The sequence below is a fragment of the Mobula birostris genome, chromosome 4 (assembly GCF_030028105.1).
Source record: "Mobula birostris isolate sMobBir1 chromosome 4, sMobBir1.hap1, whole genome shotgun sequence".
NCBI lineage: Eukaryota > Metazoa > Chordata > Chondrichthyes > Myliobatiformes > Myliobatidae > Mobula > Mobula birostris.
The window spans coordinates 5,813,129-5,829,012 of record NC_092373.1 but is presented as its reverse complement, the minus strand read 5'-3'; positions in this window follow the sequence as shown (position 1 = coordinate 5,829,012).

The window sequence follows — 15,884 nt, the reverse complement described above, 5'->3', positions numbered from 1 at the left end:
CTGAAAATGATGGCACATCACCACAGCAGTGAAGGCGGAGGAAGGCTGCAGCAGAGAAGGGTCGCCAGTCATCTGACACTCTGTGTCACTGGACCCTGACACTGATCTGTCAGGGACCATGTAGTGGCTGCCTGGACATCACCCTCCCCACTAAATCACACACAGGCATTCTCTATTAAAGAAATCCACCCTAGCATCCCATTATGTGGATCCCAGATTGTCATCAATGAGATTACCACCACAGCTCCTCCACCCTATTCCATACCACCATCCCATTGGATCGACCAGGCAAGCTTTCCTCATTGGCTGGCAATCGATTTTCACACAGCAAGATGTTACAGACACCAATAACATAGTCACGAGAGACTGTGTTATCGGCCACACGCACAAACAGCTGGAGGAACTCAGCAGGTCAGGCAGCATCTACGGAGAAGAATAGTCAGTCGACATTTCATTCGTCAGGACCTCAGCCTGAAACATTGAGTCTTTATTCCTTTCCATAGCTGCTGAGTTCCTCCAGTGTGTTACTGATAACAGAGTGTTTTCTCTTCTGGAAATTTGGTTGATCGGTAAATGTTGGCAAGGCTATTTCAAGGTTAGGTGAGGATGAAAGTAAAATGTTTAAGAGGAACCTGAGGGGGAGCAACTTCACTCTTTAATGGTATTTCTCCACCTTTTTTCTGCCATGGAGACTTACCATTAAGAGAGAGGTCTGAGGACCCCAGTTTGGAAACCCCTGACTCAGAGGGTGGGAGTGTGGAACTAACTTCCAGTGCAGGAGGTCGATGCTGATCTGTTTTCAACATTTAATGTTATGTTGCAGCTTATCCTGTTGACTGCAATTTTGCCCTGTTATGAACCTCTCCTTGCTAGGAGTCTCACTACACATTGCCTCTGTTTGCAAGCCAGCTACCTCATTTTCAACATTATTACTCCTGTTCCCATCCCCCTGCCAAATTAGCTTAAGCACACCCGAACAACTCTAGCCAGCCTGTCCACAAGGGCATTGGACCCGCTCGGACCCGTCCCTTTTGTACAGGTCATACCTTCCCCAGAAGAGATCCCAATGATCGATAAGTTGGAACCCCTGCCCCCTGCACCAGTTCCTCTGAGATGCTTTCACCTGCCAGATCATCCTATTCCTACCCTCACGTGTCACAGGCTGATTACTACCCTAGAGCTCCCGTTTCTCAGCTTACTGCTTAGCTCCCTAAAATCTCTCCTCAGGACCTCCTCACCTTGTCTACCTATGTCATTGGTGCCAATATGTACCAAGGCATCTGGCTGCTCACCCTCACCCTTGAGAATGCCATGGACACGATCCGAGACATCCCTGATCCTGGCACCAGGGAGGCAACGTAACGTCTGGGTGTTTGTATTGCGCCGATAGAACCTCGTCTCTGTTCCTCTGATTAAAGAAACTACTATTAACACTGCAGTGCTGGTCACTCCTCTGCTCTTCTAAGCCACACGCACCAGACTCAGTGCCAGAGACTTGTTCATTGTGGCTGTCCCCCAGTAGGTCAACCCCTCCATAGTATCTAAAGCTGTATACTTAATATTGAGAGGAACAGGCACAGGGGTACTCTGCACTGGCTACATTCCCCCTCCTTCTCCTGACGGTCACCCAGTTACCTGTCTCCTGCAATCGAGGGTTGACTATCTCCCTGCAGTTCCTGTCTATCACCTCCTCATTCTCCCGTATGAGTTGAAAGTCATCAAGCTGTGGCTCCAGTTCTTTAATACGTTCTCTCAGCAGCTGCAGCTGGTGCAGATGTGTTTATCTAGGAGACGAGGTCTCTTAGACTTCCCACATCCCACACACAGTACAAAACACAGCCCCTGCAGCTATTCTCACTATAATAAACACTAATTGATGAGGAATAAACAAACAAGGAGAGAGATAGAGAGAGAGTAAGTTACAAGACAATCTACCGTGAGATAAATTGAAGAGCCCGAAGCTCTTTGAAGAGATTGAAGAGCTTCAAGCCTGAGGAGCCAAAGTCACTCTAAATACTGGTGCACTCCGCAACAATGGCCATTTGCACCTGTCTATTTTTACTAGCCCTTTCTAATTAATCCTTCTTGCTGCTTGATCACTCACCAACTCAGAAAATCTGCTGCAAAACTCTGCCTTTGAAATCTCAGTCACTGCCCTGATTAAAAAGTTACTCTTTTTACGCACCCCTGGTGTGGATTGTGTAATCCAAATAGTCCCTGGACCTGGTGGTGTGAGTTCTGATGCTCCTGTACCCTTTTCCTGATGGCAGTCATAAGAAAAGAGCATGACCTGGATGGTGAGGGTCCCTGTTGAATGATGCTGCTTCCCTGTGATAACATTCGTGCCGATGTGCTCAGTAGTGAAGAGGGCTTTATCTATGATGGACTGGGACATAGCAACTACTGTTTGTAGGATTTCCTATTCAAGAGCACTGGTGTTTCAATACCAGGCTGTGATGCAGCCAGTCAATATACTCTCCATCACGCATCTATTGAAGTTTGTTAAAGTTTGAGTTGTCATGCAGAATCTTCACAAACTTTAAGGAAGTAGAGGCACTACCATGCTCGACTTCAGTTCTGTTTTCTTGTTCTAAACTCATAAAAACTTGATATGCTTAATATTAAAGAAAATCTCTGACTTGAATGCACATAGTGAATTCCTAAGATTCACAACCTTCAGGGTGAAAAAATTTCTTACCTCTGCCTTAAATGGATCTTGTCATCTTCAGAAGTTTTCTGATGACTCTGTCATAGTTGGATGCATCAGAAAGGGAGAAAGGGAGATGAGGCTGAGTACAGGGCTACGGTAGGAAACTTTGTCACATGGTGTGAACAGAATTATCTGCAGCTTAATGTGAAAAAGACTAAGGAGGTGGTGGTAGACCTGAGGAGAGCTAAGGTACCGGTGACCCCTGTTTCCATCCAGGGGGTCAGTGTGGACATGGTGGAGGATTACAAATACCTGGGGATATGAATTGACAATAAACTGGACTGGTCTAAGAACACTGAGGCTGTCTACAAGAAGGGTCAGAGCTGTCTCTATTTCCTGAGGAGACTGAGGTCCTTTAACATCTGCCGGACAATGCTGAGGATGTTCTACGAGTCTGTGGTGGCCAGTGCTATCATGTTTGCTGTTGTGTGCTGGGGCAGCAGGCTGAGGGTAGCAGACACCAACAGAATCAACAAACTGATTCATAAGGCCAGTGATGCTGTGGGGATGGAACTGGACTCTCTGATGGTGGTGTCTGAAAAGAGGATGCTGTCCAAGCTGCATGCCATCTTGGTCATGTCTCCCATCCACTACATAATGTACTGGGTGGGCACAGGAGTACATTCAGCCAGAGACTCATTCCACCGAGATGCAACACAGAGCGTCATAGGAAGTCATTCCTGCCTGTGGCCATCAAACTTTACAACTCCTCCCTTGGAGGGTCAGACACCCTGAGCCAATAGGCTGGTCCTGGACTTATTTCATAATTTACTGGCATAATTTACATATTACTATTTAACTATTTATGGTTCTATTACTATTTATTATTTATGGTGCAACTGTAACGAAAACCAATTTCCCCCTGGGATCAATAAAGTATGACTATGACTATGACTATGACTATCTCCCTGTGTTTTATAAACACAGGAAATTCTGCAGATGCTGGAAATCCAGAGCAGCGCACACAACATACTGGTCTGGCAGCATCGGAGAGGAATCGTCAGCTCATTGGAGAGTCAGCTAAGACCATTCATCAGGGGTCATGAATGTCTTGGTCTCAAGCATTGCCTGTTTATTCTCCCCCACCATGGCTGATTTATTATCCCTCTCAACCCTGTTCTCCTGCCTTCTCCCCATAACCTTTCACACCCTGACTAATCAAGAGTCTATCAACCTCCACTTTAAATATACCCAATGGCTTGGCCTCCACCCTCCAGCTAAAGAATTTGAATGTTTAGATGCTGTCTGACCTGCTGAGTTCCTCCAGCATTTTGTGTGTGTTGCTGTCTGAATTTTAAGATTTTGTTCTGATTCTAGAGCAAAAAACAGGATGAAGTCTCCCCACCTTCACCAGCACCCTGCCCTCCTGTATTCTAGAATGAAGTCGGTGACGTAAATGACTACAGATGCTGGGATCTCAGAGTTGGAATCAGGTTTAATATCACTGGCATAAGTCATGAAATTTGTTGTTCTGTGGCAGCAGTACACCCAAATCATAATAACAAAATACTATAAATTGCAATGAGAAATATATAGAAAGATAACATTGAGTAAGAACTGCAAAAAGAGAGAAAGTATGAATGAGGTAGTATATATGAGTTCAGTGTGCGTTCAGAAATCTGATGGTGGAAGGGAAGAAGCTGTTTCTGAAATGTTGAGTGTGCGTTTTCTGGCCCCTGTACCTCCTCCTTGATGGAAGTAATGAGGAGAGGTGTGTCCGGGTGATGGGGGTCATTAATGACGGATGCCACTTTTTTGAGGCATCGCCTTTTGATGGCACCTTCGATGACGGGGAGGCTGGTGCCCATGATGGAGCTGGCTGAGTTTACAACTTTCTGCAGCTTTTTACAATCCTGTGCGTTGGCCCCTCCACACCAGATGGTGATACAACCAGTCAGAATGCTCTCCATCTGTAGAAATTTGTGAGAGTCTTTGGTGACATGCCAAGTCTCCTAAAAATCCTAATGAAATCTAGCCACTGTCATGCTGAAGGAAAAACTGAAATGTGTTCCTGAGTCTCAAAATGAGAGATCCGAGAGGAACGTTACAGGTGTGGAGAAGTGACAGAGAGTAGAGAAAAGGAAACTCAGGGTATTAACTTAGATTAGAATTGGCATGGTAACATACTGCTTTGATTTCAAGTTCCTGGGTGTCAGCATCCCTGCGTATTTATTTATCTTGGACCAAACATGCTAATGTAATTACAAAGAAGGCGTAACTCCAGCTTCATTTCATGAGGAGTTTGAGGAGATTGGTATGTCACCAAAGACTCTCACAAATTTCTATAGATGGACTGTGGAGAGCATTCTAAATGGTTGCATCACTGTCTGGAATGTAGGCTCCAATGCACGGGATTGGAAAAAAAGCTGCAGAAAGTTGTGAACTCATCCAGCTCCATTATGAGCACCAGCTTCCCTAGCATCAAGGACTCCTTTAAAATTCAATGCTTCGAAAAGGCAGCATCCATCAATGAGGGCCCTCATCACCAGGACGTGCCCTCTTCCCATTGCTGCCATCAGGGAGGAGGTACAGGAGCCTGAAGACACGCACTCAACATTTCAGGAACAGCTTCTACCCATCCACCATCAGATTTAGGAATGGACAGAGAACCCGTGAACACTACTTCGCGATTTTCCCCTCTTTTTGCTCTAATTTAATCTCTATATACTGAGTATTTAATGTAATTTATAATTTTCATTATTATTGCATTGCCAAGTACTGCTGTCGCAAAACAACAAATTTTACAACATATGCCAGTGATATTAAACCCGATTCTGGTTTGGATATGGCAGCCCATCTGTAAGCTCAGGGTTCGATTCCATCACTATCTGTCAGGCTGTCACCGTAAACGTGTGGGTTTCCTCCAGGTGCTCCGGTTTCCGAAAGACGTATGGACCAGTATTAGTGAGATGTGAACTTGCTATGTTGGCACCAGAAACAGGGTGATACTTGTGGCTTGTCCAGCACAAACCTTTCTGTTCTGATTTAATGCAAACAACACATTTCAATGTACGTGTGACAAATAAAGCCATATTTTATCTTTTATCTTCAGAAAAACAAGGTGTAACATTGTAATAGAGCTGTAATGGGGCTGCTGTCATGGGATTTCACCATTGCCAGTGATTGAGTGAGGAAACATATTAACTGGATATTTTGCTGACATATAAATAAAAACTGAATTCTTCCTGGATGGGTGGATTAGAATGGGAAAAATGGACTTTTGTTTCAGTAGTTTTCTGGGAATTTTGCGTCCTAAACTGTGATATTCTGGGCCCATTATCTTAGAAAGGATGTCCTGACATTGGAGAGGGTTCAGAGGCCGAGAATGAAAGGGTTAATGTATGAGGAGTGGTTAATAGTTCTGGGCCTGTAACCATATAACCTTATAACAATTACCGCACGGAAACAGGCCATCTCAGCCCTTCTAGTCTGTGCCGAACTCCTACTCTCACCTAGTCCCACCGACCTGCACTTGATCCATAACCCTCCATTCCTTTCCTGTCCATATATCTATCCAATTTAACTTTAAACGACAACCGTACTTGCAAGACTTTAGAAGAATGAGGAGGGATCTCTTCGAAACCTATTGAAAGGCTTAGATAGGGTGGACAGGGAGAGGATGTTTCCTATAATGGGGGAGTCCAGGACCAGAGAGCACAGCCTCAGAATAGAAGGGCGTCCCGTAAGAACAGAGATGATGAGGAATTTCTTTAGCCGGAGGGTGGAGGCCAAGCCATTGGGTATATTTAAAGTGGAGGTTGATAGATTCTTGATTAGTCAGGGTGTGAAAGGTTATGGGGAGAAGGCAGGAGAATGGGGTTGAGAGGAATAATAAATCAGCCATGACTGGATGGTATAGCAAGTGTAATGGGCTGAATGCCCTAATTCTGCTCTTATGGCCCTATGGTCTTAATGATGAATGGCTCTTGGGTCAATGTAAAACAGACCAGTTCTGAATTGACGTCTTTTACCTCCCTTTCTCTCTCTCTGTCTCTCTGTCTCTCTCTCTCTCTCTCACACACACACACTTTCTGCGTCCTTCCTTTATCTCTCTCTTTGTCCTTTTCTGTCTCTTCCTCCCTCTCCTCTCCCTTCTTGTCTCTCTCTGTATTTTCTTCTCTTTACGTGTCAATTTCTCTCTCTCTCTTTCTCTCTGTGCCTCTCCCTCTCCACCCCCTACCTCTCTGTCTCATACTAATTGTTATATGGCTCTAGCTTCATCTTACCATCGCTGATTCTCTTTCGCTGTCTGTTCTTCTCATCTGTGGAGAACTATTGCAATATTGATGAAGCATGATTTTAATCATTATCCAGCTTGGCGTTCTCAGTGCAATCAGCGACCGTGGTTTGCTGAGACTCGATTACCATGTGTATCATGTGTCTCTGGGTGAGACAATCATTGCAGGCTGAGCTTGTTGCTGACCTAATGTTTTCCATGTTAGCTCTCCGTTATGTAGGTCAGAATCTGTGAAGTTTCATCATTCAGCTTACCCTCCACAAAGTTCAGAATCAGAATCAGGCTTAAGGGCCAAGATAGAGGGGATCTGGAGAGAATACTTCCTATAGTGGGAGAGTCTAGGACCAAAGGATGCAACCTTAGAATAGAGGGATATCCATTTAGAACAGGGATGAGGAGGAATTTCTTTAGCCAGAGGGTGCTGAATCTGGAATTCATTGCCACAGACGGCTGTGGAGGCCAAGTCACTAGCTCTATTTAAAGTGGAGGTTGATTGGTTCTTGATTAATCAGGACATCAAAGGTTACAGGGAGAAGGCAGGAGAATGGGAATGAGAGGGATCATAAATCAGCCTTGATGGAATGGTAGAGCAGACTCGATGGGCTGAATGGCCTAATTCTGTTTCTGTGTCTTAATATCAATGTCATGAAATTTGTTGCAGCAGTACATTGCAATACGTAATAAAAAAGAACTATAAATTGCAATAAGAAGACAATAAGACCAAACAGGTCAGACAGAAACAGGTGAATTGATTATGGGGAGCAAGGACATGGCAGACCAATTGAATAATTACTTTGGTTCTGTCTTCACTAAGGAGGACATAAATAATCTTCCAGAAATAGTAGGGGACAGAGGGTCCAGTGAGATGGAGGAACTGAGCGAAATACATGTTAGTAGGGAAGTGGTGTTAGGTAAATTGAAGGGATTAAAGGCAGATAAATCCCCAGGGCCAGATGGTCTGCATTCCAGAGTGCTTAAGGAAGTAGCCCAAGAAATAGTGAATGCATCAGTGATAATTTTTCAAAACTCGTTAGATTCTGGACTAGTTCCTGAGGATTGGAGGGTGGCTAATGTAACTCCACTTTTTAAAAAAGGAGGGAGAGAGAAACCGGGGAATTATAGACCGGTTAGCCTAACGTCGGTGGTGGGGAAACTGCTGGAGTCAGTTATCAAGGATGTGATAACAGCACATTTGGAAAGTGGTGAAATGATCGGACAAAGTCAGCATGGGTTTGTGAAAGGAAAATCATGTCTGATGAATCTCATAGAATTTTTTGAGGATGTAACTAGTAGAGTGGATAGGGGAGAACCAGTGGATGTGGTATATTTGGATTTTCAGAAGGCTTTTGACAAGGTCCCACACGGGAGATTAGTGTGCAAACTTAAAGCACACGGTATTGGGGGTAAGGTATTGGTGTGGGTGGAGAGTTGGTTAGCAGACAGGAAGCAAAGAGTGGGAATAAACGGGACCTTTTCAGAATGGCAGGCGGTGACTAGTGGGGTACCGCAAGGCTCAGTGCTGGGACCCCAGTTGTTTACAATATATATTAATGACTTGGATGAGGGAATTAAATGCAGCATCTCCAAGTTTGCGGATGACACGAAGCTGGGTGGCAGTGTTAGCTGTGAGGAGGATGCTAAGAGGATGCAGGGTGACTTGGATAGGTTGGGTGAGTGGGCAAATTCATGGCAGATGCAATTTAATGTGGATAAATGTGAAGTTATCCACTTTGGTGGCAAAAATAGGAAAACAGATTATTACCTGAATGGTGGCCGATTAGGAAAAGGGGAGGTGCAACGAGACCTGGGTGTCATTATACACCAGTCATTGAAAGTGGGCATGCAGGTACAGCAGGCGGTGAAAAAGGCGAATGGTATGCTGGCATTTATAGCGAGAGGATTCGAGTACAGGAGCAGGGAGGTACTACTGCAGTTGTACAAGGCCTTGGTGAGACCACACCTGGAGTATTGTGTGCAGTTTTGGTCCCCTAATCTGAGGAAAGACATCCTTGCCATAGAGGGAGTACAGAGAAGGTTCACCAGATTGATTCCTGGGATGGCAGGACTTTCATATGAAGAAAGACTGGATGAACTGGGCTTGTACTCATTGGAATTTAGAAGATTGAGGGGGGATCTGATTGAAACGTATAAAATCCTAAAGGGATTGGACAGGCTAGATGCAGGAAGATTGTTCCCGATGTTGGGGAAGTCCAGAACGAGGGGTCACAGTTTGAGGATAGAGGGGAAGCCTTTTAGGACCGAGATTAGGAAAAACTTCTTCACACAGAGAGTGGTGAATCTGTGGAATTCTCTGCCACAGGAAACAGTTGAGGCCAGTTCATTGTCTATATTTAAGAGGGAGTTAGATATGGCCCTTGTGGCTACGGGGGTCAGGGGGTATGGAGGGAAGGCTGGGGTGGGGTTCTGAGTTGGATGATCAGCCATGATCATAATAAATGGCGGTGCAGGCTCGAAGGGCCGAATGGCCTACTCCTGCACCTATTTTCTATGTTTCTATGAGACACAGGAGCAGAATTAGGCCATTTGGCCCATTGAGTCTGCTCTGCCATACCATCATGGCTGTTCCGTTTTTTTATATATATAAGACATGGGTTCTCTTTTGGGGGCTTTGTTGATGCTTGCATGGTGGGTGGTGGGAATGCTGATGCTTTATGCTGCAATAATATGTGGGGGGAGAGTTGATGCTGTGGGTGTGGGAGGGGACAGCGGCTTTGGGCTTCCTATGTTTTTTCTGTCATTCATCCTTTGAGGTTTTTCTTCTGTTTCAAGGATGTCTGTGGGGAGTAAGAATTTCAGGTTATATATTTGTATAGTGGCACATTCTCTGATGTTAAATGCTATACAAAAATTAAATTAAGTAAGTACTGCAAAAAGAAAGCCAAGAAAAAAGTGAGGTCATGTTCATTGTCCATTCCAAAATCTGATGGTGGAGGAGAATAAGCTGTACCTGAAATTTCGAGCGTGTGTCTTCAGCTGTTTTCTTTTGTAATCAGATGAAAATAAATTATAACACCGAACAGGTATGACTTCTGCTTAGTTGCTGCAGTGACAAAGAAGAACATCCTAGACATTTCCTCTTTCTGATAATTCTTCTCTTTCCTCCTAAACATTCCCAAACCTTCTACGAGTCAGTTTCCATCGGCTGCCCTGTGCCCTGAGCCCCAATAGAAAGTTGTTAGGATTTAGCGGGCCTACCAAACTTCTTCAACCGCCTGAAACTGTTGTGACTTTTTCACCTCACAGACTGTATGTACAGACCACGTGAGGTCCTCAGTGATATTTATGCTGAAGAACTTAAAGTTCACCCTGTCGTCCCCCAGATCCACTGATGCCCATAGGGGTTAGCCCGTCTCCATTCTTCCTGTGGTGGAATGGAGAGGTTGGGGGAGTGGGGAAGAGGGAGAGAGGGAGAGGGAGAGGGAGAGGCTACTTTTTCAAAAAGTTCATATATGCTCTTTATCAACTGCAGCTCAACATTCAGTACCATCATCACATCGAAACTATTCAATACGCTTCAAGACCTTGACCTCAATACCTTGTTTTGCAATTTGATCTTCAATTTAGACAATAGACAATAGACAATAGGTGCAGGAGTAGGCTATTTGGCCCTTCAAGCCAGCACCGCCATTCACTGTGATCATGGCTGATCATCCACTATCAGTATCCAGTTCCTACCTTATCCTCATAACCTTTGATTCCGCTATCTTTAAGAGCTCTATCCATCTCTTTTTTGAATGCATCCAGAGACTTGGCCTCCACAGCCTTCTGGGGCAGTGCATTCCATATATCCATCACTCTCTGGGTGAAAAAGGTTATCCTCAACTCTGTTCTAAATGGCTTACCCCTAATTCTTAAACTGTGGCGTCTGGTTCTGGACTCACCCATCAACAGGAACATGCTTCCTGCCTGCAGCGTGTCCAATCCCTTAATAATCTTATATGTTTCAATAAGATCCTCTCTCAGCCTTCTAAATTCCAGAGTATACAAGCCCAGTCGCTCCAATCTTTTGACATATGACAGTCCCGCCATCCCGGGAATTAACCTTGTGAACCTACGCTGCTCTCCCTCAATAGCAAGAATGTCCTTCCTCAAATTTGGAGATCAAAACTGCACATAGTACTCCAGGTGTGGTATCACCAGGGCCCTGTACAGCTGCAGAAGGACCTCTTTGCTCTTATACACAATTCCCCTTGTTATGAAGGCCAGCATGCCATTAGCTTTCTTCACTGCCTGCTGTACTTGCATGCTTGCTTTCAGTGACTGATGTACAAGAACACCTAGATCTCGTTGTACTTCCCCTTTTCCTAACTTGACTCTATTTAGATAATAATCTGCCTTCTTGTTCTTACCACCAAAGTGGATAACCTCACATTTATCCACATTAAACTGCATCTGCCATGCATCTGCCCACTCACCCAGCCTGTCCAAGTCACCCTGCATTCTCATAACATCCTCCTCACATTTCACACTGCCTCCCAGCTCTGTGTCATCGGCAAATTTGCTAATGTTACTTTTAATTCCCTCATCTAAATCATTAATATATATTGTAAACAGCTGCGGTCCCAGCACTGAACCCTGCGGTACCCCACTGGTCACCGCCTGCCAATCCGAAAAGGACCTGTTAATCACTACTCTTTGTTTTCTGTCAGCCAGCCAATTTTCAATCCATGTCAGTACTCTGCCCCCAACACCATGTGCCCTAATTTTGCCCACTAATCTCCTCCCTTGCAGACCCTAGTCAGTTTGGATTGGCAGCAACATCTCCTCCACAATTTCCATTGGCACAGGTGCACAAAACTGTGTATTTTGCCCCCTGCTCTACTCGCTTTATACTTATGACTGTATGGCTAAGCACAGCTCCAATGCCATACTTAAGTTTGCTGATGATACTGCTGTCGTAGGCCAAATCAAAGCTGGTGGTGAATCAGCATACAAGAGGGAGAATGAAAATCTGGCTGAGTGGGTGTCAGAACACAACCTCTCACTCAATGTCAGCAAGATCAAAGAGCTGATAATTTATTTCAGAACGAAAACAGAGGTTCATGAGCCAGTCCCCATTGGAGAATCAGAGCTGGAGAGGATCAGCAACATTAAATTACACAGTGTTATTATTTTGGAGGACTTGTCCTGGTCCAGCATGTAAGTGCAATTATGAAGAAAGTATGGCCGTGCCTCTACTTCCTTAGAAGTTTGCAGAGATTCAGCATGACATCTAAAACTTTGACAAACTTCTGTGGATGTGTAATGGGGAATATATTGATTGACTGCAACATGGCCTGGTATGGAAATGCCAAAGGTCTTGAATGGAAAATCTTACAATAGGTAGTGGAGATAGTCCAGTCCGTTACAGGTAAAGCTCCCCCCATCGCTCCATTGAGCACATCTACATGAAACATTGTCGCAGGAAAGCAGCACCCGTCATCAGCGATCCCCACCACCCAGGTCGTGTGCTCTTCTTGCTGCTTCTATCAGAAAGAAGGTACAAGAGCCTCAGGACTCAAAACACCTGGTTCAGGAATGGTTGCTATCCCACAATCATAGAATATAGAACATAGAAAACCTACAGCACAATACTGGCCCTTCGGTCCACAATGCTGTGCCGAACATGTACTTACTTTAGAAATTGTCTAGGGTTACCCATAGCCCGCTATTTTTCTAAGCTCCATGTATCTTTGCAGGAGTCTCTTAAAAGACCCTATTGCATCCGCCTCCACCACTATCACTGACAGCGCACTCCACGCACTCACCTCTCCCTGCATAAAAAACTTACCCCTGAGCTGCCCTCTGTACCTACTTCCAAGCACCTTAAAACTGTCCCCTCTCATATTAGCCCTTTCAGCCCTGGGAAAAAGCCAATGACTATCCACACGATCAGTTTCTCATCATCTTATACACCTCTATCAGGTCACCTCTCATCCTCTGTTGCTCCAAGGAGAAAAGGCCGAGTTCACTCAACCTATTCTCATAAGGCATGCTCCCCAATCCAGGCAACATCCTTGTAAATCTCCTCTGCACCCTTTCTATAGTTTCCACATCCTTCCTGTTCAGAACTGAGCACAGTACTCCAAGTGGGGTCTGACCAGAGTAGCATTACCTCTTGGCTCTTAAAATCAATCCCATGGTTGCTGAAGGCCAATGCACCGTATGCCTTCTTAACCACAGAGCCAACCTGCGCAGCAGCTTTGAGTGTCCTATGGACTCAGATCCCAAGATCCCTCTGATCCTCCACACTGCCAAGAGTCTTGCCATTAATACTATATTCTGCCAGCATATTTGACCAACTACAGTGAACAACCTCACACTTATCTGGGTTGAACTTCATTTGCCTCTTTCCAGCCCAGTTTTGCATGTTATCGATGTCCCGCTGTAACCTCTGACAGCCCTCCACACTATCCACAAAAAATTCAAGGCACGACCTGCCTTTGACAAAGCCATGCTGACTATTCTTCATCATATTATTGCTCTCCAAATGTTCATAAATCCTGCCTCTCAGGATCTTCTCCATCAATTTACCAACCACTGAAGTAAGACTCACTGGTTTATAATTTCCTGGGCTATCTCTACTCCTTTTCTGTAATAATGGATAATGGAACAACATCTGCAACCCTCCAATCCTCTGGAACCTCTCCCATTCCCATTGATGATGCAAAGATCTTTGCCAGAGGCTCAGCAAACTCCTCCCTCGCCTCCCACGGTAGCCTGGGGTATATCGCGTCCGATCCTGGTGACAAATCCAATTGGATGCTTTCCGAAAGCTCCAGCACATCCTCTTTCTTAACGTCTGTATGCTGAAGCTTTTCAGTCCACTCTAAGTCATCCCTACAATCACCATGGTCCTTTTCTGTAGTGAATACTGAAGCAAAGTATTCGTTAAGTACCTCCGCTATTTCCTCTGGTTCCATATATACATTCCCACTGTCACACTTGATTGGTTCTATTCTCTCATGCCTTATCCACTTGGTCTTCACATACTTGTAGAATGCCTTGGGGTTTTCCTTAATCCTGTCTGCCAAGGCCTTCTCATGGCCCCTTCTGGCTCTCCTAATTTCAATTCTTAAGCTCCTTCCTGCTAGCCTTATAATCTTCTAGATCTCTATCATTACCTAGTTTTTTGAACCTTTTGTAAGCTTTTCTTTTCTTCTTGACTAGATTTATTACAGCCGTTGTACACCACGGTTCCTCTACTTTACCACCCTTTCCCTGTCTTATTGGAACGTACCTATTCGGAACTCCATGCAAATATCCCCTGCCTGCTTGCCACATTTCTGCCATACATTTCCCTGAGAACATCTGTTCCCAATTTATGCTTCCAAGTTTCTGCCTGATTGCGTCATATTTCCCTTACTCCAATTAAACTTTTCCTAACTTGTCTGTTCTTATTCCTCTCCAATGTTATGGTAAAGGAGATAGAATTGTGATCACTGACTCCAAAATGCTCTCCCACTGAGAGACCTGACACCTGACCAGGTTCATTTTCCAATACCAGATCAAATACAGCTTCTCCTCTTGTAGGATTACCTACGTTTGTACATATTGTGTCAGGAGAGCTTCCTGAACACATCTAACAAACTCCACCCCATCTAAACCCTTCACTCTAGGGAGATGCTAATCAATATTGGGGAAATTAGAATCTCCCACCATGACAACCCTGTTATTATTGCACCTTTCCAGAATCTGTCTCCCTATCTGCTCCTGCTACTATTGGGTCGTCTATAAAAAACACATCCAGTAGAGTTATTAACCCTTTCCTGTTCCTAACTTCCACCCACAGGGACTCAGTAACAACCCCTCCATGACTCCCTCTTTTTCTGACACTATCTTTGATCAACAGTGCCACACCCCCCACCTCTTTTGTCTCCCTCCCTGTCCTTTCTGAAACAGCTGAAGCCTGGCACTCTAAGTAGCCATTCCTGCCCCTGAGCCATCCAAGAATCTGTTACGGCCACAGCATCATCGCTCCAGATATTGATCCACGCTCTAAGCTCATCTGCTTTGTTCATGATACTTCCATGAACATCAGGCTCTTGAACCAGAGGAGATCACTTCACTCAATTTCCCTCCCCCTCATCCTATGGGACTCACTTTCAAGGACTCGTCATCTCATGTTTTCAATACTTATTGTTTATTTATTTATTATTATTTCTCTATTTTTGTATTTGCGTAATTTGTTGCCATTTGCAAACTCAATGAATGCCCATGTTAATTGAGTCTTCAATTGATTCTATTATGTTTATCAATCTATTATGGATTTATTGAGCATGCCTGAAAGAAAACTAATATATGGTGACATATATGCACTTTGATAATATATATATCATTTTTACTGTAATTTACAGATTTTTAAATTACAGTAGCTATAAAAAGTACTCCCCCCCCCCAGAAGTTTTCATGTTTTATTGTTTTACAACATTGAATCACCGTAGATTTAATTTGACTTTTTATGCTACTGATCAACAGAAAAAGATTTTGTGTCATAGATAGAACTCTATGAAGTATTCTAAATTAATTACAAATATTAAACAAAATAATTGATTGCATAAGTATTCACCCCTTTAATATGACACACCAAGTCATCACTGGTGCAGCCAATTGGTTTCAGAAGTTGTATAATTAGTTAAATGGAGTTATGTTTTGGAGACCTGTGTGCAGTAAAGTTGTTTCAAAAGATTGTAGTAAAAATGCTCCTGTATCTGGAAGGTCCAACTGCTGGTGAATCAGTATCCTGGCAAAAACTGCACCATTAAGACAGAATTACACTCCAATCAAATCCTCCAAAAGGTTATTGAAAAGCACAAGTCAAGAGATGGATACAAGAACGTTGTTGTTCGTCCATCATGACGTTGATGAGGACCTCGACACCATTATGACGCTGTTGAGACTAGCACGTGATTTGGATTTAAGTGAGGGAGAGTTGCA